This window comes from Perognathus longimembris, chromosome 2 (assembly GCF_023159225.1).
Source record: "Perognathus longimembris pacificus isolate PPM17 chromosome 2, ASM2315922v1, whole genome shotgun sequence".
Lineage (NCBI taxonomy): Eukaryota > Metazoa > Chordata > Mammalia > Rodentia > Heteromyidae > Perognathus > Perognathus longimembris.
Genome location: NC_063162.1, coordinates 110,020,229 through 110,047,801, shown reverse-complemented (window position 1 = coordinate 110,047,801; position 27,573 = coordinate 110,020,229). Strand labels below are relative to the sequence as shown.

Below are 27,573 nucleotides of genomic sequence, written 5' to 3'. Positions count from 1 at the left end.
GAACTTTAGGATTTTCAGCATGTGATTTTGATATAAATTTCCTCAAGTGTGTGAAGTAACATCTTAGCAATTTAAGTTTGGATGCTATTGGCTTAAAAATCATGAGGGTTATCTGTATACTTGTTATGAAGTATATCACTTAAGAAAGTTCATTGTATAATTTATATACAGAATGCATATATAACAGTGGTCCTGAGGCTTGAATTCAGAACCACATACTTGCTAGTTAGGGAACTAACTGAGCCACAAGTTCAGCCCCTTTTTATACTGGTTATTTTGGAGAAGACCTCACTTTAACTAGCCATTCCTGGAGGATAATCCTCCTATTTTATACTTCCCATCATATCTAGGATCACAGGTATGTGCCACTCATGTTCTTCTTCTGCAGAAAGACTGTTCAGGATTGTGTAATTTCCTGACATACTTTCCTGAAAGATATGTATGGAAATGTTTGGCAATTTCAAACAACCAATCAGAAGGAAATGAGTATATTGTACAAAGTCAGGTGTAAGTTTTGTTTTGTTATCATCCTGTGAGGTTTTCATCATATAGATTAAGGATATTTGTATTCATCTATCATCTATATGTATGCATGTAGATTAAAGATATCTATATAAATGAGCATATTTATGTGAGTGTATTATTGACTAAGGAAATATAATGGATTTTTAAGGACACTCAAAATAATGACTTGATAATATTATTTAAGTAAGGAGAACCGAAATGTTTCATGCACTAGAATAGATATTAAAAGTCAAGTGCTCATCTGACACCTGTAATCTTCTCTACTTGGTAGGTTGAGATCTAAGGATCAAGGTTGGAAGCTAACCTGGGCAGAAATGTCTGTGAGACTCTTATCTTCGATTAACCATCAGAAAAGTGGTAGTGGAGCTGTGGGCACAAAGTGGTAGAGGAATAGTCATGAACACCAAAGATCAAGGACAGGATCTAGGCCCTGAGTTTAAGTTCCACAACCAAATTGCCTCCCATCCTGCACCAAAAGTAAAATCTGAAAGAAAATTTTTATTTTAAAATACAACCTATCAAATGCAGAAAAATAGCAGCAGTTTTTTTTTTAAAGAAGAAAATAAGATGGCTTTCAAGTCTCCTATCAGAGCAGGGTTTATCATTTATGAATTAAGGCTGGATGTTCTAAGTAGTAACCAATGGTTTTAAAGAGAGCACATCTTGTGCAGTTGTTTTCTAAACCATGGCTTCTGCTTCCTTTTCTTGAAACCAGAAGATATTTTCAGTACAGCTTGTAGAAAGGCATTGGTTAATTATTCCTGGGGCATTATAAGGTGAGCATAACACCTTCCCCTGAAGCTTGCAAACCGTTACTGGTGTGATTTTTAAATCCCTAGGGTTAGTGAAAATTGTCTCAGAATGAAGGGACTATTTTTTCTAACCTTACTCTCCTGCCAGTCCTGCTAGTGGGAGCTGACTAAACAACATTCTGGTGGGAAGGGAAGCAGCATGCCTTGTGCTAGGTTTTTGTTCCTGAGAATGATTACATTGAATGAAGCTCTTGGGAAGGCAGATGTAGACAAATGCCACATATGGTTCCATCTTTGGGACCATCTCAGTGTGGGGTAATCAGTGGGAAACTTTACTCTCAGCCTCACACTGTGAGCAAGGGCAAGGCCAGAGAGAAATAAGGTAGTACTTGCGTTGCCCAACAGCTTTCCTTTTGGCCCCTGGGAATTAGGCAGGGGAGGCTTATGTTGAGCCAGGATTGTGACTAATGAAAGAACTAGCATACATAACCCACACATTACAGTGAGTAACAAAATGAGAATGTTTTCCACTATATAAAAAAGAAAGACATGAAAAATTAAAGCAAAAAGTGAAAGTGTTTCCATGCCAACTTTATCCTCTCCTCTTCCAATGGCACTTCTGACCTGGACTTGGTGGATTTGCACTCAGGACTTCTCATGGACATTTACACACACACACACACACACACACACACACACTCCTGTACATATATTTATATAAATATATTATATAATAATTATATCTCACTCTTAAATAGCTGCCTACAAATAATCAATGGTAGTGTACTTAATTGATTTATTTTTGAACTTTTAATCTTGTGGTTTCACTGAACCAGAAGAGGAGAATGAGCATGGGGCTTTGTATAGTTGGGCACCTAAAGGGCAAATGAGCTGCTCATGGCTGCAGCCCAGCAAGCATTCACATCTCTCTGGTATGATCAGACGTTCTAAACTGGCAGCCATATGCTCCATTCAGCTCACAGATGTGCTTTGTTTGTCCCCGCCAGTGTTTCTTGTTTGTTTTCCTTTTTAGAGCTTACACTAAAAAACTGGTTGGTTTCACATAGTAAATTGTGATTTTCATTGGACGCACATGAAAAGATCGTTGGGAGCTGAGGAGTTGCCACTCGGCTCCCCAAATGGAAGCTTTTGCTTAACAATATTCCTGTCTCCCCCTCCCCCCCCCACACACTTACAATAAGTGCTTACACCCAGCCTTTCTGCCTCATTCTGTCAGCTTGCCATTTCCCACCTGGCTCTGACTAGCACTTGTATTTGTTACTCAAGCCTTAGAAGGATTATGCATGTATTCTAAACCCTTAAGTGCTTACTCTCGTGTAGTTAGTCATAAACCTCTGAATGAAAGGAAGAATGAATGAACAAATGAATGAATACATACATATATAAATGCGAGAGTGGGTGTATGCAAGGGTTTATTACTCTCATACCCTGGTATTTTTTTAACTGTATTTTTTTGTCTTTTCTTTTTTGGTACTGGGGATCGAACCCAGGACTTTGCACTTGCTAGGCAAGCACTTTGCCACTGAGCTACATCCCAACCCTCATACCCGGTATAACACTTAAGATTATAATAAGATCAAAGTAAGAAAATTCTTGTCTCATATATATATATATATATATATATATATATGTATGTATATATATATATTGCTGCATGATATTTTTATGTGAATGTGACTGTGTTTAGTCATTTTCATTTTACTAATCTTCTGTAGTGTTCACAGCTCATGTGCTACTATTTTTCCACTCCTAATAACTGTTTATGTCTTTTGATGATCATGTCCACATATTGGTGTTTAGTATAGTCTAGTAGTAGAACAAATGTTCTATAGAAGATGTGTATGTGCAACATAAATAAAAGGAAACCTCCCAAACATTTTTCCAATCATTGTATCAATTTTATGTCTACCATGAGATAATCTTTCTAGGCACCCCACCCTCTGCACAATACTTGGTATTGTGCCTTTTTCTCTGGCCATTATGATGGGAGAGTGAGGTTTTAAGTTTCTGATTAGTAAGAAAGATGGCCATTTTTTCTAATGTTCATTGCAGTGTAGGATTTTTGAATCGCTTTTGATTTGAAGTATTAAGTTTGTCATTTAGGTACTGTTTGACATTTGTCAAATGAGTTTGTTGGGAGATTTTCTAAAGAAGCAACTGTATAATATCGAGTTCAGTGTTAAGCATGGAGAAAATGATCAGGGAAAGATAATTCATATCATGATCCTTTCTTTTGCTTTTATGCAAATTTATGCAAAACAATATACTAAAAAACAGAAAAATGGAAGAGAACAGCAGAATTATAAAAGACAGTGCTAGGAAAACAGAACAGTGATGGGAGAATAAGATAACTTCCTAAATATAATAATAAACATCTTAATGATCCAAGTAAGTCCAGGGAAATGGTATGTTATACAGGTCTTAGTATAAACATTGCATACAGAAATACCTGGATTTTCATTTTGTCTGTGAAACATAATTAGATATATTACCAGGATTTATTTAAAATCTAAAGTTTATATCATGTGTAAATGATGTTATAAAATAAGTACTAATTAAACAGTGCATATTTTTTATTAACTGTTCCCTCTCTGAACTTTGACCTATACTTGTGACATCAACTCAATGGAAAAGTTGTTAAGTATCTAATGAACAGTATATCAACAAGTCTTTACAAAGCAAAAGCAGACTTTCTATATAGGACTTGATTGTATCAAAGCTTGTTTTTATCATAGTTTCTCACTTTTTCATACTTGGAATATTATGAAGGCTATATTTACTTTTGACAGTGGCTATTGTAATGGTGGGCATTGTGTACTAGCTCCATAGCCTGATTGCTTACACATGATGCTAATTAAATTCAGTTTTAAAATATTCTTCTGATTGTATATGAAGAATTTTTGAAAAAAATCTTAAGATGTGAATCTTCTCCACCTTTAAAGATATATTTGCATTTCACCAAATTTTAATGATTATTAAGTAGAAAACATGCTGACCTGGTGGGACTATCTTATTTTCAAGTGCATTGTTATTTAGACATTTACTCAGGTGAAAAGGTTATAAATATGTTCACATTGGGGTGATGAATCATGGTGATGACAGAGAACATATGTAAAGAAGTTAAATTTAGTGGATGAATTAAAATATTGGCTTAATTAAAAATGACTTGACTATTCCAAGATGGCAAGCTGAATTTTCTCAAGTTTTTCTTTCCAAATGAAAATTTAATGTATTTTGAAGGAAAGTAAATTCTAATTTTACCCAGTCATTGGGTTAACTTTCAAAGTTTAAAGTTATGCGTACTTACACGAATGATACAGCTGGAAGAGAAAGGGATGAATTCCACCGGAAATCCAGGATTCTTGATATGTTGTGTATCTTTGTTTTCTTTCTTGTAAGTAAAGGAGGAATAAAGTAATATAAGTTCCTCATTCTATTTGTGTCTCTACTTCTGAGAAAATGCTATTTGTCAGAGTAATTACGTCTTGGAACATTGTGCATTTCTTCCATTTCTTCCTTTTTTTTCCTTTTTAACGTCTTCACCATCTTCTTCATCCCCTCACTCACAGTATCATCAATGATATCAGAGACCATGGGTAGACCAATTTTTATTTTTTGCTTCTTAAATACCTATTGTGCCTTGCATTTAGAGTAATTATACAACCTTGGATGAGTATCTTTTCCTTTTCTCTGTCTACTTTTCTTCTAATATAGAAACAAAGTATGAACTCATGTGTCTAGCCACATCCTTGTATCTGAAATATTTAGTGGAGTTAGTAGTTTATGAGGATCAATGAATATAGAGATTTATTTTGTCTAGAACCAAGTAGGGGGGGAAAATGTTAGAAAAGTGTATGTATTCTCATTCTAGCTCAGTTTCCTGGGGAGACATTATTGAAGTTAGGTTAATGAAGTGGAAAGAATATGGACTTTGAGACTGGACAGATGAATTTCTGAGTTTGGATTCTTCTATTCATTGGCTATGTGACTTGGGGAAATTCTTAACCTTACTGCTTCCCTAGACATATATTGTAATATTTGTGAGGATTTGTGTGGATGACACATATATTGTCATATGTGTGTGGATTCTGAGATTCTAGGAAGTGTTACATGCATAAATAAATCAGAATCATTTTTCCTGTTAAGTCTCCAGTGTTGTTCACATTATTATTAACCCTATGTATCTAAAATATCTTATTTTAAGAAGGAAGGGAAGAAACTATAGAAAAGGTAAACAATCTCTCTCACTGTCTATTCTTGATTTTCATGCCTAAATTTGAGTATTTGATGCTACTTGTTTCTGTTTATCAGACTCTCACTATGTTTCATTTCAAGATTATCTACTGTACCAATGTTTTCCACCAGGCCTTTCAGTGTTTGTGTTAGTAACCCATCAAATACCCTATTCATTATTCTACTCATTTTCTCTTTCAGTCTACAAAAAGTTTTTAAAAGTTCTGCATTCTCAACTAAAAATTATAAGCTGAAGAAAAAAAAATTGCCAAAATTCTATTTGACCTTTCAACACTAGAGTGTAAGTCTTACTGAATAGCCTGTGCTTGCCATCTGCACATTTTCTACTTCCATTCACACTGCAACCATGGCACATCCATCACTTTGCCACAATGGTTGCCATTATTTTTACCCAGAAACTCAGTGTTGCCACAAAAGGAGAGTCTTTGACTTGCCACCACAAAATCAGTCTCTGCTTCACTTGACAGTATTTGGAATTTTGATGTGGAGATTTTCCTCTTTCTGTACCCAGACAGTTTAAAATTTTTGAATATAATACCTCCCCAAATTTTATATTGGCAATATAGAAATTGTAGTCTTGGTCTGTGTTCTGCTGAATTACAAGCATTTTGTTACTATTTTTATTTTTTACATAGCTTTGACTGTTGAGTGGCTCTCACATATTTTCCTATTCTTGATTGCTGACCAGAATTACTCATCCTTATTTCCTATGCCAACTGGGCATCAATCCATGCCATAAATTCCTAGAGGCATTGTAATGTAAGAGTTCCTTGGGCAATGAAATCATACCTATTCATATTTATGAAAGAGGGGAATCTCCAGGAGAAGAGGAGAGATCCAATGTCACCTTGCAACTGCTCTTATACTAAAAGAGAGACCAATGATACAATTACAAGTTTCTGTACTGTGATTCAAAGACATTGTATTCTGATGTTGCCAATGAGTGTGATCAAGTGGTTCTTTTCACTTGAATAACTTATTCTCTCCTAGTAACACTGTAACTCCTCTTACAAACTTAGAACATAACAGCATTTCCTCTCTGATGTTCATCTTGACCTTTATTAGGTGGAATTAATATTTTCCTTTTGATCGTTAGTTGTCCTTAAAAAATTCAGTTATGAATTATTATGTTTTATAAATGCTGAAATATCTCTAGGGCAGAGATTATCATTTCTGTCTCTTTATATTCCTGTCTCATTACATCCCTGGAAATAGTCATCGAAATCACTCATTATGACATGTAATATGTATCAAGCTCATTATTTTGCCTCATCTACTGATTTACAACTTAAAATATTACTCAGAATTTCTAGTAGTGGTTTAATTGATATAACTGTATGAAATATATTTCCAAATAGAATTGAATATTTGGCTTAAATTTAAAACTGATTTTTCAAATTTTTTTTTTTTTTTTTTTTTTTTTTTGCCAGTCCTGGGCCTTGGACTTAGGGCCTGAGTACTGTCCCTGGCTTCCTTTTGCTCAAGGCTGGCACTCTGCCACTTTAGCCACAGCGCCACTTCTGGCCATTTTCTGTGTATGTGGTGCTGGGGAATCGAACCCAGGGCTTCATGTATACGAGGCAAGCACTCTTGCCACTAGGCCATATCCCCAGCCCCGGATTTTTCAATGTTTTATGAATGTATTTTAAATCACTACTGAAAATTTATGATCACATATATGTACATTAATAAAAATATATATGTGATCTTTATACCTTTCTTTATTCATTTTCTTTGGTAGTTCCATCCTCCTTGCTCAAATTTAGAAATTTTTCAGATTTCTTGAGGGAAGTTGTGTGTTGGAAACCAAACTCTCTATGTAGTTGAAGAGAGCTAGGGTGTTTACTCACTGTATAGGCACCATCTTCCTGCCAGTCTTAAGTTTCCAGTTGCCAGTTGCCAGTATTAAGTTTCTAACTTTATTTCATTAGCAAACAACTTTAATTACAGCCTAATAGTCTCTCCCTGCCTCAATTGGAATGAATTATAGGACTCTGTCAGGTTTCAATTAGCTGAAATGGGCAAAATCTTGGCTGAATAAGCTACAGGTTGTATTGTATGCAGTTTGACTTGCTAGGACTCTGCTGTCTTCCATGATAGTTCACATAATTATGATGTTTTGTTTTTATGTTGCCATTTTCACTTTGTACGTTCTTTTTTAAAAATATATTTTATTGATACTGTAAAAGTGATGCACACAGAGGTTACAGTTACATAAATCAGGTATTGAGTGTCTTTTTTTTTTTTTTTATATTGTCAGTCATAGGGATTGAACTCTGGGTCTGGGACACTGTCCCTGAGCTCTTCAGCTCAAAGCTAGCAATTTACCACTTGAGCCACAGCACCACTTCTAGTTTTCTGGTGTTTTATTGGAGATAAGAGTCTCACAGACTTTCCTGACCAGCCTGGCTTTGAACTGTGATCCTCAGATCTCAGTCTCCTAAGTAGCTAGGATTATAGGCATGAGCCATGGGCACCTGGCATGAGTATCTTTCTTTTTGAACCATGACACCCCTTTCTTTGCTCTTTCCCAGTTTTTCCCTCCAAGCCACACCCACAAGTTGTAGAGTTCATTTTTCACAGAGTGTCTCATAATATCATTGCTGTCTTGAGATGCTATTTTCACTTTGTGTGAGACCCTTTCACTCTCGCGTGTGTTCTGCCCCATCCCACGGGTGGAAAAGCTGGAGTGTGGCCTCACGTGCAAGCCTTAGATGTGTGTAGCCACGAGACGCCCCTCCCCACCTCACACACTTAAGAATGAGGACTCAGGACACACGGGCATTCTTGGGGAAAACTTCTTGGAATTCCAGTTTTCTCAGGGAAAAACAGCCACATTTATAGCAGTAAAGGCGGCAGGAAGGGGAGGGATTTGGAGTGGCTAACAAGCCATGGCAACAGGCTGATTACAAGCTGTCCATCACAGTGCCATCACGGGACTTCCCCCAGAGGCGGAGATCACAGCCCATTTTGACGTGCACATGCCCCGAGACAGGAGCCGCCTTTCCGGGGGGGGGAAAAGGTAGGAGTGGCTAACAGCCAAGCAGCCTCTTGGGACCGCCCCTTAAAGGTATAGCCAGAACCCAACAACTTTGTACTTTCTTTTCTGTCAACAAGGACTCCCTACTGAGCTTGCCAGTGTTTTAGTATTTCTCTCTAAACTCTGGGTCAGTGCTTGGTGTCCTGATTCTAGTTTTATCTGCTTACTTAATCCAACACCCTCCTCTCCTTCAGCATGTACTCATATGGCTACATCCATCTATTATCCTGTCTCTTCTGCATTTATTTCTACTGTGTTCAATATCTGCTTATCAACCCATTGTGCCATCCCTGTGATACTGGTTATGTATTGCCTTTCATTTTTCTGGCTATACAATTCTGCAGTCTATCATTGGTCTGCATTGCCTCTCAGTTCCGTAGTCTCTCGCATCTATACCTTCTCCACAATTTCTGATAACCCTTCACTGTTACTACATCTTTAGTACTTCTTTACAAATTAGGTCATTTTTCTGGCTGAGACAAAGCAATTCTAACTTCATCAGCATCCAGATTGGGCATTTTAGGCCTAAAAAGTCTCTCATGATAAACATGCTCTGTCTCCATCTTTAAATTTAAAAGTGAATGGGTCAACACTTGCTTATTCATTTACCCACCAAGGGACATTTATGTCATTTCCAGTCCTTAGTGATTATCTACAACATGGCTTTGGGGACTCTTTACTCTTCTCTACTTGGGGAGCAAGCCCAAGTTATAATACAGGTGTGCTATGACCTGCCAAGAAGGCACTCTTTCACTCCAACTTTCTTCAGTGCCCAAAGCAGCACCATGACATTCTCATAAGCAGACACTCCTTGTTACCAGGGTTGTTCTGTTTGTCTGGCAACTGTGAACAAGCCCTGACCTGAGTAACACCTCCTTCCTTTACACTTTCCAGTAAAAGCAACCACACATTCTTCAAACTGCTCCCTACCCCCCACCCCTTTACACACTCATACCAACTTTGGCTTTCCTCAACCCTCTGTTTATTTTCTATTTACTCTCTCTCTCTTTTTTAGCTTTTACATAAAATTTATTCAGAGCCAACCTGTGTGAGTTAACAAACCCTCACATTGTCAACTGTTATAGGAATCATATTCCTTCTTACATGTACCAAAAATCTCATATTCAACAATGAGTTTTGGGTTGCAAAAGAGGATTTACTGTATGCACCTGTCTATTTACTCTCTTATCATCACTTAGTTAATAAATGTTTATATTAAATGTATCCCATTAACTTTATGCATGAGTTTTTGTTTCCCATTGGATCTTTACATGTAGATAGTATCCTACTCCCTCAACTTTTCAAAACAACTTCCCCTCAGATTTTATCTTTTTAATTAATATTTTATTTTATTATAAAGGTGATATACAGCAGGGTTACAGTTACATAAGTAAGGTAATGAGTACATTTCTGGTTGAACAGTGTTATCCCCTCCCTCATTTTCCCCAAGTTATAAAGTTCATTTCCAACATAGTGTCTTGTGAGTATCGCTGTTGCATTGCTTCATGCTTTGTCCTTTGTCTCACCATTTTGTTACTCCCCTTCCCTTCCCCAAATCTGAAATTGTGCATATAAGACCCTGGGTATCAAAATCAAAAACAGTGATGACAAGGGATAAACCAAAGAAAAATGAAAAAGAAAAAAGAAATAACTTCACAAAATAACTGGGAGTCTTTTACCAAAATAGAAAACTTACATCAGGTCAAGTTATTCAGAAGACCAGTGATGCATGTGCCAGAAATGACCAGAATATTATATCAGCTGTGGTCTAAACTCCAAAAATTAGGTAGTATTATTTGGTGGGACATTATTTCCTCACTAGAAGTACAGATTTTTTTTTTTTTTGGCAGACTCTCAGGACTTTTCCAGGGACAGCAGAAGGGCCAGGGAGGAAAGATATCTCTGTACAGAAGTGGAACTTAAGTTAAATTGTAATTTGTATGAAAAATATTTTTAAAAAAATACAAAACCATGAACTAAAAACTAACCCCAAGAATAAGAATTTTAGCCAACATAGGAAAGAAAAGGGAAAAAAAAAAGTAAAGAAACGCCATCAAAATCATGATATTTTCTTAATTCACATTTGAGAAACTTAAGTTCATATTGAATAAATACATGAGAAGATGAAGTTAAGAAGAAAAATGAGAGGTAGAAGGGAGCTGGGTAAGTCCAAATTTGCTTGCCTTACTTCTAGACAAAACCAAACATGGTAAACAATTTTTCATTCCAGTGAAGTCTAAATAAAATCTGCTGAAATGTTCTATCAGTCTCTTTGAAGGCTAAGAAGAGATAAAAAGTATTAAGAAAATAGTAGTGGACTGCATTATCCTTATAGTGACTTCTCAGGGAAACACAACTTATACCTCCTTTGAAATATATGGAAGTGCTGTGAAATTTGAAGGAAAATATGATAGCTTCAATGTAGGTTCTTAGGCTAGGATAGTATTAGAATTAAGAAGTCATTTGTTTTAGATTTTGTACCTATTTATATTCTACAATTTATTTTATAGTGATGTATTGATTTAAATTTCAAGTAGCAATATACTTTTCCTTACATTTATGCAAGTCATTCTTTTCTCCTTTGTAAAAAATTCAAAACACAAAGACAAATGGACAATATTTCTAGAATATATGTCCCCATTGTTATTCCCTACAGGCAGACTAATCTGCTATATATTCACTAATCTGTTATATATCCTACATGTATTTGTTCCAGGATTCTCATAGTGGCATACTGGTCATTTATTGGTTGAATAACTTTGGGAAAGTCACTGTTTTTCATGCCTTTGTGTCCTCTTCAATAAAAATGGAGTTTCTAATAGTATCTCTGGTGTAAGTTGGTTGTGAAAATTAAATTAATATAAGAAAATCACCTAGAGGAGCATGTGGTAAATAATGAATGTTGTGTAATTATTAGCTGTTATTGTTACAAGGAACATGTTTGTTGTCACCTTTCTCCTCCTAATTCCTTAATTTCTCTTGTGACATCAACTATTACTTTTGCGTGTTGGTTTTCAAACCTTGGAATTGATATTAATTTTTTTAAATCATTTTCCACCATCACTTAAAAAGTATCCTAATGGGCAAATTACACAGGAGATGTGTGGTCTTTCTTCAAAGTAATTATTTGATTCATTTCTAATATGTTTCTTTCTTCTTTCCTTTCCACCCATGCTTGATATCTCAGCTGTTGCCCAAGTTGAATCTGTAGCAAAATGCTTTTGGCTGTATCTATGAACAAATTTTCCAACCCTTTTCTCTTCCGCCTCTTTCTGCCAGAACCACTTTTATTCTTGAATGAATCCACTAGCTTCTTTAAACTTTTCACTCATTCTACAATGGAGCTGTATCTTTGGTGTCAAATTAGCCTTACCAACCATTAAGGCTCTTCAAAACAATAATGATTTACTGTTCCACATCGATTGTATGAAACACGAGTGACTTATCTCCCATAATCAGTGTCTTCTCCGTTTGGCTCTAATACTAGGGCTCAGTTTTCCTACCCTTTGGCCATTAGTCATGTTCTATGGGTTTCACTCACCAATCTGGACTACTCTGTTTCCTTCCTTACCCACTCTTGATTTAGGCCTCAGCTTTCACACTGTAGGTGAATGGGTAAGATGCCTAGAAATTTGACCTACTTTTTACTATCAGTGTAAGTACAGACATTTCTTAATATACCAAAATCTCAATACATTTTAGGAACCCAAGAAAAAAAATGGTTTCATTGTACTTGCAGTTCAATAGACAAAAAGTAGTACTCTTAGCACACCTGAGACATACAAAGTATTCTTAATGTTATATCTTAGCAAATTGTTTTCTGTTTTGTGTGTATGTGTGTTTTTGTTTTGTTTTGTTTTTTAACGGTTGGTCATGTGGCTTGAACTTTGGGCCTGGGCCCTGAGCTCTTTAGCTCAAGGCCAGCTCTTGACCCAAGGCACCACTTCCCGTTTTCTGGTGGTTAACTGGAGATAAGAGAACTTCGATCCTCAGATCTCAGCCTCATGAGTAGCTAGGATTACAGGCGTGAGCCACAGGAGACTGGCTGGCAAACCGCTTTATATTTCCTCCCCTTCCCCCAAATTTCCAGAATGTCACAACTCCATCTCCCAACCTTGGACCATTCTACTCCAGGGCTATAACTAGATTCAAATTCCATAGTCTAATCTTCTTATGAAATTTTATAACTTCTAACAGAGACTTTTCACAATGAGGCCTTCACTATGCTAGTTGTTCTTTTCTATCTTGAAAAAGTAGTCCTTGATGCTCTGTAGATCATTGTCATTATACATATTTATATTAAAGATTAGTATTAAGTAATAGAGGATAGCATGAAGGAAAAAGATTTTTTTAATTTATAAAAGGCGGTGCAGAAATGGTTGGTTACACAACATTGTTCAATTGCTACATATAGTGTAGTGAATTCTACATTGATTTGGAAAAATGATTTCACATAGAGTATTTGTGTAGCACTGTGTTTATTCTGTAGTCATTTACCATTGATAAGTGGTTATGCTGAAACATGTAGATTACTGGTTCTAAGTTTAACATATTTATACTGTATTCAATTGTATACTAGAGGTATGAACCAAGTGAAGAAACACAAAAGATAATAAAAATACATTTAGGATATTATCATGTTACATTTACCTCTTTTCTATAAACTAACTTTGGGGGAAGTTTGTAAAATAAGAAATGTGAAGCATCGAGAAATGTGTAAAGATATTCTCAAATTCAAGACCCAGGCAAAGAGCAATTTCCTATTTCAAATATATAACTGATATATAACTGATATATAACCTGGAATCTTAACATCATAAAATTAGTTAATTATAATAAGATTAGAAAACAATTTTGGAGACGAGGGAGAGAATACAGTCATGAATTCAATGTATATTCTACAAAATTAAGAAGAATGAGGGAAGAGGTGGGTGGGGGAAGAGTGTGTGAGAGTGTTGGAAGGGGTGACATTGGTCATGATGTATCATATTCATAAACTGCTTTGTGAAATGGCAGCTGCTTAAAGTTTGTACAACTACTTAAAGATAATATAAATGTTAGAAAAATAAAATCATTTTGATGTAATATAACCTAATAATATAAGAATAAGAATCTGAAATCTAGACACATTTACTTATCTACTTAGTTCTTCTTTCATGGAGGAAAAGTTTATTTCTTTTTTTCTAGAGAAAAAGCCTTTGACCTAGATTCCTTGGATAATCATGAAAACCATTACCCGTTAATCTTGTTTTCCAAAATTGTCCTAGTTGACACGATTAATTTCAAGAGCTGCATGGTTTCAGCCAGCACCAAATGACAAATCGGTTGTTAGAGAAAGCGTCGATTCCCATGCAGCTGTCCAGTTCGTTCTTACTGTGCAGATGGTGGGCTTATTTTTTTTTCTTTTACCAGCAATTCCTTTCTTCCTTCTCCATACAGGACTGTGGTCTTTTGTGATTGTGTGTGACTCAGTCAGCAATAGCACCACTCATAGTATTGAGGCGCTTTCAAATATGCCTAAGCAAAAATGGAACAAGGGATTTAAAATTGAGGAATTGTTCTGAAGACTGTCTGCGCACTAAAAAAAGACTATGACTTCCTTCCCATGAAAAGTACATATTCATGATTTTATAAAAAGCATCTTTGTACTCAGAAAGGAATGTTGATTCTCACTCCAGTCTCTGTAGTCAGAATAACAGTAGAACAGTCAAACTAAGAAAAGGTAGACCGGAAGCAGAACAGAAGAGAAATTTCAGATCTCACAGCTAACTTCCAGTTAAGATGGACCTAATCTTGCAGTGTAAAAATGTCTAAATAATTAACTCTATGCTTCAGTTAAACCTTTGAAAGTATGCATGTGTTTGTTTCTTCATCATTATTTTGAGGATTTTCTTATACTATTTTATAATTAAACTATGTAAATTGTTTCACCCATATATGTATAAGAATTTTTTTTTATTATTTTACTAGTACTGGGGCTTGAGTAATGCTCCTTTTTTTTTCCTTTTACTAGTACTGTGGCCTGGGTGATGTTCCTTATTTGCTTTCTGAAGGCTGGCACTCAACCTCTTGAGCCACAGCTCTACTTCTGGTTTTTTAATGTTGAATTAGAGATGAAAGTCTCAAAAACTTTCCTGCCCAGATTAGCTTTACACTTCAATCCTCAGACCTCAGCCTCCTGAGTAGCTAGGATTACAGGCATGGGCCACCACGAGCATCCAGCTTGTATAACATATATTTTTTTCTTAAGAAGATATAGTCTAATTTGATTGCTTATTGTACATACTGTGTCAGTTTTCTTACACAATGTATAGAGAATCACAAGTTATATACCCATTTGTGCCAAACTACTATTTTAGTTTTGTGTTTTTTTTTTTTTTTTACAAAATTTTCTCTAAGCTGATTACACAGTAACAATGTGTTCCAAAATAGTCCATTACAAAAGTAGAGGGTTTTTTTTTTTAATGTATTTTGTGAAGTCAAAGTTATTACACCTAATTGTTATGCTACTTATAGCAAAAGTTTATTTTATTCTACTTTACATGAAAGCCCTGCTTTTGAATATTATGCAACTTATTTATATAAAGGAATCCCAAGTAAGCTAATCGGGTGGCTTATTATGAAATGCTGTATTGTTCCAACATGAGTTATAAAATTAAAGTCTGTAAGGAAGAATTGCCAAGTCACAGGTGATGAATTTTTCTATCCTATTTGATGAGAAATTTTCTGAAATCAAAGACAGATGATCAACAGGTGAATAAATGTAAGTCAGAACTGATGATACAACGATAAGGCTGATTATGCTGATCCTTGTGGAAATAAAATAACAATTATTATCTTCATCTCAGAGCTAGACATTTAACTGTAACATTTTCTGACATGGTATTATAAAATATTTTCTGCAAATATTGACAAGATCGATCTGTTTATATGTGTAGGCTTTTGTAGGCAAATTTTAATTTGTTGTAAGTGTCATCAGCAAGTGTCCTTACTGATGAACAAATAGTCGCATACTTGTCCAGTGGCTACCTCTTTAAGTTTACCTCCAGATCTTGATAACATTTTTTAAAGATTATGAAAACTTCTTTGCTTCCTAGAATAAATATAATATATAGATAGATATGTTATTTTATAACACACATATAATATATATGACATAATACATTTACTTATCTTGTATTGTACAATTATGTATCCAGACATGAGGTCAGTCAATTTTCCAACTTTAGGTGTATTTAAATAGGAAATGTCATTTAGAGACTACAACCAGGGACTCAGGATACTTTCTGCTCTTAGTGTCATTTTAATTTCCAGTCACAGATTATAGTTGACATCGAGTTTCTCTCTGAGTTGCTCTTTTCCTTTGTTCTCTTAAAGGTATTGATTTGCAGGTCAACCATAAAATTAAGATACAAAAAGCTCTCTCTCTCTCTCTCTCTCTCTCTCTCTCTCTCTCTCTCTCCTCCATATCACTTTTTAAGTGAAAAGTATTTTTGATTTCTGGATGTAGAAATTTTTCTTTAGTATTTTAGGTTGTGGAGTTCATCAATATGTTTTGTAGATTTTTTTCTCTTATTTCAAAGAACATTTTTTTACACTCAAGGGTATTTTTTGGTGAATTATTTTTTACTTTTCTTAAATTGTTGATAAATCTGATATACAACTACAGAGATTCAGAGCATGAGGTAGTAATTACACTTTATTTTTTGCCAGATGGCAATCCAGTTGTCCAAACACCATTTATTGAATAATCCATCATTTATCAATAGTGCTTTGAAATACTATCTGTATTAGTGTACATTCTCACAACATATTGAGATCTTTAGGACAAAGCTTTAAAACTAATTATCAAATGGCAGGAACAAGTTAAATGATGCTAAGGAAAAAAACCTCCCATTGGATTGAATATCAAAACATTATGTAGCATAGCACTGGAAAACCTTTGGTGTGATCGGTAGCAAATTCATGTAGATATGTAGGTATGTAATAAATAGATTTTCATTGTTCATATGATTATGATACATATTGAAATTTTCCAGTCCTTGAAGTTTTGCAATGGACTTTTAACAGGGTTCTTTGCTCTGACTCTCACAAAAGTAATGTGACATACCAAAAATGTTTCCTTTTTTAATCTACATGTTAAAATTGTTTCTTTAAAAGGGCTATGTAATATGATAAGTAGGATGATATCAGGAAGTTTTTCTTCATAAATTATTTTATTTTATAATGATTTCTACTTTCATTCTTCTTCCTAACCCTCTTTTTCTTGTTATAGTTTATGTATGAAAAAATAACAAACAGGATTTTTGTTTTCATATTGCAGCCAGCATTTGCAATTCATTTGTCATATATATGTACACACACACACACATATGTATATATATGAGCACACAAAAAAGAGCTAAAATAAATTACAGTATCTGATTTAAATAAGAAGGTACATGGCATAGAATTCAAAATTTTATCTGGAAATTTCTTGAGAATTATAACTTTCATATTATTGTTCTCACATGGAATAAAGAAGCATATGATATCAATATGCCAAAGTATATGGTAACATAAATAGAAAATATTCTCTATCATAAATTCACCCTTAAAATTATACTATAAAATATACTTAAATTGTAACAGACATAGAAAATACCACACATACGTATGCTGAGGAGGAAGACACAAACATATGAGTCATGGAAGTGTGATAAGTGTATTTATCATTGACAAAAATATTTACTTAGTATCTTTGAAAGGTGAGCCTACACATTAAAATGTACATGAATATAAGGTTGTCTTCTGAAATTATGACTTAAATATTATAGATATAATTTAAGTAGGTATAAAAAGCAATCTACGTGAACTAATATTAATTTGTATATTGCCCATGAGCTCTGAAATAATTAAAGCTTAATTATATAAAACATTTTGGGGGGCTGGGGATATGGCCTAGTGGCAAGAGTGCTTGCCTCATATACATGAGGCCCTGGGTTCAATTCCCCAGCACCACATATACAGAAAATGGACAGAAGTGGCGCTGTGGCTCAAGTGGCAGAGTGCTAGCCTTGAGCAAAGAGAAGCCAGGGACAGTGTTCAGGCCCTGAGTCCAAGCCCCAGGACTGGCCAAAAAAATACCCAAAACATTTTTGGTAACCAATTATAAATCATCATATTATGTTCACTTTCAATGTCCGATATTCAAGTGAGTTTGGAAATATTAAAACATGCATACAAACACAATAATTTCACTATTAACTTGGATATATCTTATGGCCAGTTCATTTAAGTATCATTTGATAATGTATAACCACAAACAAATATTCTACAAAAGGCATCAATGACTACGACAACTCAGCTTCATAGAGATGAATTAAAGTAGCCAATTCTGGAAGTTAGAACTGATGATGAAGTGGGAGGAGTGGGATATGAAAGAAAAACCTTCTCAAGCTCTAAAATTTCTTGTGACAAATGAACATTACATAGACTAAAATATCACTTGCATTTGAAAGAGTATTCTTATAATCAAATGCTACCATGATGATCTGTGTAATGAATATATGTAATGTGTCCTCAAGCTAGGAAATTCCATCAACACATGGAACAAGATATAACTGGCTGTCAATGAAGAATGACAGTAACAAGTCTGGCTCATTATGCTCATTTTTCTAAGACTATATGGAACAAAGAATCTAATTTTTAGTAGCAAGATACCTATGGTAATATTATTAAAAATACACTCAGGTATAAATTCTACTGAGTTTTCTATGTCATGTACTGGTAAATTAAATCAATCTTGATTTACCCCACTAAACTTGGATTTAAGATTGCTTAATACTTTTAAACCTTATGTTTTTTTTTATTTAGCAAGCATAAAATAATCCCTAGAATATATAATCCTGTACACCATGCTTATCACATTTTAATGTTCTTAAAAAATACGATCACATAAAAGAATATTTATCAAAATAAACTCCAAGAAATGCAAACAAGAAGGGTTTTTTGTTTTTGTTGTTGTTGTTCTTTGTTGCTGTTTTTGCTTTCTTTTCCTTTTTTCTTGTTTGTTCAGTTACCAGCTTGGGGGAGCTCAAAGGGGCACAGAAATGGGACAAAGGGTGAACAAAGACAACAGTGATACTCGCAAGACAGTATGTCAATATGAACTATACAACCTGTGGGTAGGGATGGGAAGGGATGGAAAAACTGGAAGCCAGTGAGGGAAGGGATGACATTGTTCAAAAACAAATGTGCTCATTATCTGACCTATGGAAATCTAACCTGTCTGTATATCACCTTTACAGTAACAATAAATATATTTAAACTTTTAATTAAAATAATCTGGTTTGGGGATTAGGCTATTAATAGCATAATGGTAGAATTGCTCCTCTTTCCCTTCCATGGAATAGTTTGTGGAACTTGAAGTTCCTTCAAGGTCTGGTAGAATATTAGTGAATTCATCCAGTCTTGGGTTCTTCAGAGACAACTACAGCTTCAACCTTATTGTTTAATAGTTTATATTTGTTGAATTCAATTTTGTAAGGTCAAATGCATCTAGATATGTATACTTTTTTTTTTTTGCCAGTCCTGGGTATTGGATGCAGCCTGAGGACTGCCCCCTGGCTTCTTTTTGCTGAAGGCTAGGACTCTACCTATTGAACCACAGCACCACTTCCAGCCTTTTTGGTTTATGAGGTGCTGAGGAATTGAACCCAGGACTTTATGCATGCTAGGCAAGCACTCTAACACTAAGCTTTGTTCCTTTCCTTTATACTTTTTCCTTTATACTTTTAATGTAATTTTTAAATACCTAGATTTCTTCTCTAATTTTTAATGTGGTTATTTGCCCTTTCTTTTAGTCAGTTTGGCTAAGAGTTGATCAATCTAATTTATCATCATAAAAAACAGCTTTGTGTTTCATTGATTCTTTGCATATTTCTTAGTCTCTAATTCAATAATTTCTACTCTAATCTTTATTGTATCTGTTTTTCATTATCTTTAAATAGTTCCACAAAGAGTTGCCATTTTCAACTGATAATTTGGCATTTACATTTTTATTTTCTTAGGAGTTTGAGGTATATCACTAGGCTATTTATTTGAGAGCTATCTACTTTTTATTTAAGATCTGTCTACTTTTTTATTTAAGTGGGCATAGAAATGAACTCTCCTCTTAACACTGCTTTGTTGAAGCTCACAGATTCTAGTCAATTGTGTTTCCATTTACATTGTATTCTAGGAACAATTTGAGCTTTACCCACTGGTCTCTCAAGAATACCGTGTTAAGACATAATGTGTTTATCAGAGAAAGATATTTTGATCAGTTTAATTGTGTTCTAGAGGATTGCTTTGCATTTCTAATAGTTATTTATTGTTGCTAAGAAATAAGATTCCTAATTATTTTAATGTTCATTTGAGTAAACATTTCTTTAATATTTGTTCCAAAATTTAAAATTCTACATATTTGTATACAAAACATCATTTTCTAGTAATTTCTTTATAATTACTTTAAGAAAAAATGTCAAGTACAAAAATAGAAAATCTAATGCAATATAAAATTAAATTTGAAATTTTCCCTGAAATGTGAATTCGGACTATGATTACAATATACTTCATTAATAGAAATATATTAACTTTATAGGCACTACCAATCATAAAGACTTTGGAGCTTTAGTCTCAAATCTTTATTTATTCTTACTGTACCTGTTTACATTTTGTCACTTTTTCCAGATTTTGAAATCATTGGCTTTGTTAGGTAGACTATATAATATGTAATTGCTATATTTAATATATAATGCTATATATAATTTCTATATATTATATATAATGTATGCTCATATATCTGTATATATTAAAGCATAAATAGGTTTGTAAATATTCAGTGTACTAAGAATTTATTAATTGTGAAACAGTGTCTAATTGGAAAGTAGTAATATAATATTTTGTGTTAGAAACGAATCTAGCAGGAAGCTTGTGGAAATAACAGTTTGGGTCAGTAAGTATGAGGTGAGGGCAGGAGTCAATGCTGGAAACAGATGTAGCCCAGGTGTGACTTCCATTGTTAGTTCACTGGCCACTTGCATGGAAATATAAACCTCAATGAGACCCTTACACAATTCTTGTGACTATATTCATTTCAAGCTACTTCTCAATATGCATATTACTTTCATATTTAATTTCATTCTTACTCAAATAATGATAATATTTGGTTTCTAATTGTTTACTTCAAAATATTTTCAAATAGATCTTCTGATTCAGTTCCACAACATGGGAGGCCAGTGTTTGTATGTAATGATGGTCCTTTACCTCTTTCTCTCTCTCTCTCTCTCTCTCTATATATATATATGTATATGTATATACATAGATATATATGTATATGAAAAGAAAAATTTGAAATATCCACTTAAATATTTTAATATAAATATATTTCTTATTATTGATGTTTAATTTTAAATAGCATTTTAAATACACTGGCAATTTTTCTGGTGAAGACAATTTATTTTTGTTAAATGAAAGGATGCTTAAAGTTATTTGTTTAAAATTCTAGCATGTGCAAAGCAATAATTCATAAGCAGACAGATACAAAGAATAAAGCAAACTATTCAAAAATCATTCTTATTACCCCAGCCTCAAATGCCACCTAGAGCTATTGTTATTTCCCAAGTTTTTGTTGTGTTAAAAACATTGTATGCCCTTGATTTTATGGAACGCTGCCTCCTGAAAAGCAAATAATATCCAAAACTGTATGTAATAGAAATCCTCTCAAACAGAAAAAAAGGAAAGTAATAGGCCTAATTGGAGCAATAAAGTCATCATTTGAAACTTGGTGATAGGCAGCTTGTCTTTAGTGGAAGTCTATGGAAATATGAACACATCTAGAGTGGTCTAGATAAAAGGAGTATAACGTAGACAGATGCGGAAGTTCATGTCCCTAATCCTAGCTACTTAAGAGGCTGATATCAGAAGGCTATTGCTTCAAGGCCAGCTCAGGCAAAAAGTTCTCAGTAAGCCTTCTCAACCAATATGTGATTGCAGTGGCCTGTGCAGTTATCTCATTTAGATGGTAGGCTGATATTAGGAGGATCATCATCCAAGCCACCCTGTACAAAACAATGGTTTTGATATTCTCTCACCAGAACAAATTGAGCATGATTGGCTTGCAACTGTCATTTTGTCTGCAGTAGGAAATGTAAAATAAGAGGACTAAGGTACAGATGAATGTCTAAGCACAAAAAGAGATTCTAGGTCAAATTACAAAAGCAAAAAAAAAAATAGGAAAAGGCATGGCCTGAGAGTAAAGCACCTGCCTATTAATTGTGAGGTTCTGTGTTCAACCCTACCGTCAGAAACAAATATACATTTATCTGAATTAGGGAAGGGAAATGGAACATCAAAATTGTGAGACAAAGGATAAAGCAGTGATACTCACAAGACAATATGTGGGAAATTAACTATCCAACTGTGGATGGGGGTAGGAGAAAAATGAGGGAGGAGTAACAAGTTTGACAAGAAATATATTCATCACCTTATGTATGTAACTGAAAACCCTCTTTACATCACCCTGACAATAAAATTCAATTTAAAAAAAGGTAAGCAGCCCTAGTTTTTGGTGAACAGTATAAAAGCTTACAAGTTTGTTTGTTTGTTTGTTTTCTGATAGTACTATAGTCCATTCCATGAGATTTTAAATTATAAAGGCTCAGACTTATTGTATATGTAGCTTAGGTACAGTTGAGTAATTTTAGAATATTGAAGCTTGGATTGAATATTGAAGCTCCTTAAAGGTTTATTACATATATATGTATATATATATTCATAATAGAGTAGGAATAATGCTACAGTAATAGGTAGCATAAGAGAAAGCTTATCTTAAAAAGCCTGGGAGGATATCAGGAAAATAATTTTTCACAAACATCTTGTTGTAGCTAAACAGGGAAGAGACTATTGCCATTCTGAAAAAAGAAAGGTCCATACAAGAACTGTGTATACTACTATGCATAGAACGATTACACTTAGTCCATGAGTATGTGCTGCTGTGTTGAGTGGATGGTAGAATCCTGAGGATAAAGCTCACAGTCAAATCTCCAAGGTCTGAAGGTCATCCTAGAGGTTAAATTTATGTGACAGATGAAGCATTAAGCACCAGGGAGAATACTTACTAGCTGTACTTGAGTTCAGTAGCAAGGGTAATGTGTTTTTTGATAGAAATGGGGTTCAGGAAAGCAGAATAAAGGTCACCCTGGCACGAATGTCAAGTGGGAAAGTAACAGAGTAGAGTTTATGAGATTTGGAGAGGGATGAATAGGGGAGCTATAAGACAAAGTCACTTAAGTTGAGGTAGAAATCAGAACCTTAATTAATAATTTGGAGGAAGTCAAGGTGAAAAGTGTTTTGTCTTCAAATGAATTTTGGAGAAAAACTGATTTAAAAATTTAAGACCAAGAAAATTGAGTTTGAAATTTTATTTGCATATATTATATTTTCATGCTTAGTACTTTAAAAATTCAGTGTCATTTGCATATCATTCCAATAGTATTAAAGGGAATATAAATATTTGAAAATGGTTTGGCAATTAAATGTTTTGTTAGTTGAAAAATATTAATATAAGTTTTGGCTCTGACTATATAATAAATACCTTTAAAAAAGATACTCAATCCAATCCAGTAATACAAATACATACACCCCTCTCAGCAATAATTTGAGTATGTCAAAGGATGTAATATAAATATGAATGTAGAAATAAGAAGACAATGAGACTTGAAAAGCCTTGTGTGGCTTCTTTAGTCTTATTTTAAAAAAACACTCATATTTGAGATAATGATCTGTTCTGACTTTACAGGCTTATTTTGAAGATAAGACATGTAAAAGCACTTCCTAAATTATACAGTGCTGTACAAATGTCATGTTTTAAGAAAAAAATGCTTAAAGAATAAAAATTCAACTTACTTGTTCTAATCTCAAAGTAGTTACAATTTCATTCCCTTATATTTTTCTACTTGTTTATACATTCTTGGGAAAATTTGCAAACATTCTTTAGCAAATATTTTTAATTGCTTGGCAGAAAATGGAAAACAAATGGTAGAGTGACTGCCACTCACACTTTATTTTGATACATATTAAGTATCTATTGTTAAATTCAAATGCATTTTGGATCATATCTTAGATATTTAGTGTTTCCTTGTTTTCTTATTGACAAAAATATGTATAGCAAACCTTACATATTTTACTACTTTTCTCCCACCATTAAAAGGAATTAGTGTATGATTACTTGATTAATCCTAAACTCATAATATCCTAAATGGTTTCTTCTGATAGTTTTAGACTGCTCCTATGGCACTGATGACAAAAATAATAGTATTAATTCATAGATCATTCATTAATATGAATCATTTAATTTAATTGGCATCACATTAAATACCTCATATAACGACTCAGCTATAGAAAATACCACTTGGTAGACTTACTGGAACCTGAGAGCCCCCCTCAAAGTCAAATCAGGAAAACTCTCCTTGAAAGATACACTATTTATACTTCAGAAACATTTTGATGTCTGTAGATACCCACATACATTAATAAATTATCTGTCCTGCTTTTTTCAATCACAAAATAACCCAAAGAAAAATTCCACATATCACACTTAAAAAAATACAGTACAGTCCACATTTTAATACTAGGGATGCCTTGTAAGTTTAAACTACCCTAGTCATGCAGAAATTCCAGCTGTTAAAACATAGATAAAGGAAATCCTGTGTAAGTAGTGACTAGCATTCTCCATAGGGTTAAACACTAACATTACACATTGCTTGAACTGTAAACACAATTTCTTTGGGGGTCATTGACAATATTACCATGCCTCAAGTTTTCTGGTTGGTTGGTCTGTTGAATTCCAGTTCAGGAAGAAAATGGTATTACCTTCTTTTTAGTATTTTACTGGACTGTATATCATATTAAACACATTTCAATTAGTACCATAATTAACTCTTTAAGATTCTTCAGTTTTTCTTAAATTTCATGTTTAAGTAACTGTCATAGTTACTACTTATGTTTATTCAAAACTCAATATGTTAATTTTTAAAAGAGCCATAAGCTAGAAACAACACACACACACACACACACACACACACACACATACACACACACTATCTTCAGTGAATGGTGGGAGCAATTAAAATCATGTGAAATACGCACTTTTCCTTTAGTTGTGTAACAATCTAATTGATTTCACTAAGGCCAGTAACTATCAAAATATTAAAACAACAGAACAAATAGTTTGGTATATAAAAATCCCCCAAAACATAATTAATATAAATGGTCTAGTTTCAAATCATCCTACTGAATCATCGATGAAATGACATATGGACAGTTTCCTCAAGGAAAGTCCAAAAACCATTAGTGGAAAAAAGACTAACAGATCATTATAATATGTGGTGGTCAACAGACTCAAAAATGCCAGATGAGGGGGGAAAATAGTGGATGCAGATAGAAATGGGATCAGATTGGAATTTTTGTGGCTGATAATGTAGGTTTGAGTTTTTGATATTACAGAAGCATTTTCATACAAATCACCTGTTGAAATAGTCAGAAAAAGAGTTCAGTGTGGCACAGACAGCAAGAACAATACCTTAAACAACAGGAACAAGAAGCACCTATAAAGTCCTTTATATGAAATCAAAAGGACTTCAGACTTTATTCAGGAGGCTATGGGAGTAAAAAAAGAGTTGAGCCAGACAAATAAGGAAATTCATGTTTCGGAAGGATCTCTTTGGTAGTGGAGTTGAGAACTGACAACTGGGACTTTGGAGATACTAAAATCAAAATGCTTAGAGTGAAGTAAATAACTGCCAGAGAATAGGCAATTGTGACGGGTGTTGTACAAAGAACCAATAAATATTGAAGGAAAATGTATATATATTAATTTTGGAGCAATGAAATCATATGACTGAGATCTTGGTTTTATTATAGAATTTTCAGTCTAGGCTCAGAGGTCAATAGAGAACAACAATCCTTTCTTGGGGGGGAGGTGGGGGTTAAGTACATAAATAGAAGGAGATGATTTTCCACATTGAGTATTGTTTGCTATGCAGGATTCAGAAGGCTCATGAATGAGGATGCTGCAGCAAAATTTGTTCACAGAAACTACAAAAGGCCAATAATATAACCAGAAAAAATGCACTACTGTACCTTGCAATTTCAATAGTAGCCCTAATCTGTGATTTTAAATGATAGGGCTGGGGATATGGCCTAGTGGCAAGAGTGCTTGCCTCGTATACGTGAGGCCCTGGGTTCGTTTCCCCAACACCACATATACAGAAAATGGCCAGAAAAAGTGGCACTGTGGCTCAAGTGGCAGAGTGCTAGCCTTGAGCAAGAAGAAGCCAGGGACAGTGCTCAGGCCCTGAGTCCAAACCCCACGACTGGCCAAAAAAAATGAAATAAAATAAAAAAATAAATGATAATTTGCATTTAAAAATTTTAATTTATTGAACTAAAACACCATTTAAATAAAACATCATTGATTGACATTTCTGATGAATAATACATTTACTTATTACAACTCTTATACACTTACTTATTATTCTTATATATATATACTTATTAGTCTTATGTTTTATTATTTTAACACATTAAATCATAAAATTGTATATAGGTATGGATAAATCATCTGATGTTTCAATACACATATATATTCTGTAATGTTCCAATCAGTATGTTTCTCTTCAAAGGTGCATCATCTCTTTGTGATGGAAAATTTGCAAATATTTTCTTTTAATTTTGTTGGCATGTATGTAATTATTATTTATTCTTACTGTGCAATGACACCAGACTCACTGCTCCCATCTAACTGTGATTAGTCACTGATCAATATTTCTCCCTCCTTCCCTCTTATTCTGTCTATGCTCCCTAGCCTCCTAGAGATCACTATGGTTCAATATTTTTCTCTCCCACTAATTAGTAGCATATTTTAGGAATGGAGAAGGCAAAAACAGAGGGAAGACTTATGAACAAAAAGGGTAAAGGCTTACCAAAGGGGTGAAACCGATGGAATGTTTCCATTTCCTTTAAAACTCAGAGGGTGCCCTTTGTCTGGAGGCCTATGTGAGTCGTGGAATAAGGATAATATTCTGGGTAATTATGTGGAGGAGGTGGGATGGTGATATGCTATGGGACATCAGCAGAATTTCAAGCCATTGTACTGATTGAATGGTGGTGACAAAGGCCTGTGAAGCAGCATTGCTGTATGGGGAACTCAGTGGTCCTGAATATTAGGCCACTGAGGATATAGCAATAAGTTCAATTGCAGTAAGGGGCTCTCTATGGGCAGATATTCACAGGTGGGTGAAGACATGATTGTGAGAAAGACACAGATGTCCCTGGGTGATGACCAAGATGTTTAAAGGACTGTCCTGTGAGTGGCCTGAGTCACTTAAGGAATTCCAGTGCAGAACCTGCCTTGGTGTGGAGAATAATATTAATATTGCTCCTGGCATTTGGAATATTCTGGAGCAGAGCCTGGTGATTTAAAACTAGCCGTTGAAAGGAGAATAGGACTTAGACAGGGAGCACTAGCCTCTTGGGAAATGTATTATTTTTCTCTCATTACTCTAACAGGCTAATGAAGAGTTGTAAGAGGTTTAAAACATATTTTTAATAGTGCTGTAGGCAAAAAAAAGCTAATTGTTAAGCTTCTATGCATGAAAATGAAGATGGCAACGGGAATGCATTCCCTTTGGAGACTCTAAAGGGAGAATTCAATTCCTTGTGTTCTAGAAATCATGACATCCTGTAGTCATGCCCCCATTCTTCCATTTTCTAGCATTAGTGACTCTAGCTTTCCTTACATACTGCATTACTCTGACCGGTTCTTTGCTTTTCTCATCAAACCTGCCATTTAAAAAAAAATTGACTATCCTGAAGATTTGAATTCAGAGTCTTACCATTGCAAGGCAGACATTCTACCACGTCAGCCATTTCTTCAGGCCTTTTTGAATTACTTATTTT

General features: G+C 34.3%; 1 protein-coding gene and 1 non-coding gene across 3 annotated transcripts in view; one reads left to right on the top strand and one right to left on the bottom strand.

Annotated features, from left to right (window-relative positions):
• The window catches only part of Sema3e (semaphorin 3E), a 204,485-nt gene that overhangs the window by 126,205 nt on the left and 50,707 nt on the right, over window positions 1-27,573 (top strand). The window lies entirely within an intron of this gene.
• LOC125347456 lies at window positions 9,682-9,816 on the bottom strand. Its single transcript, XR_007210230.1, has one exon. It is a non-coding gene; the product is annotated as a small nucleolar RNA SNORA40 (small nucleolar RNA).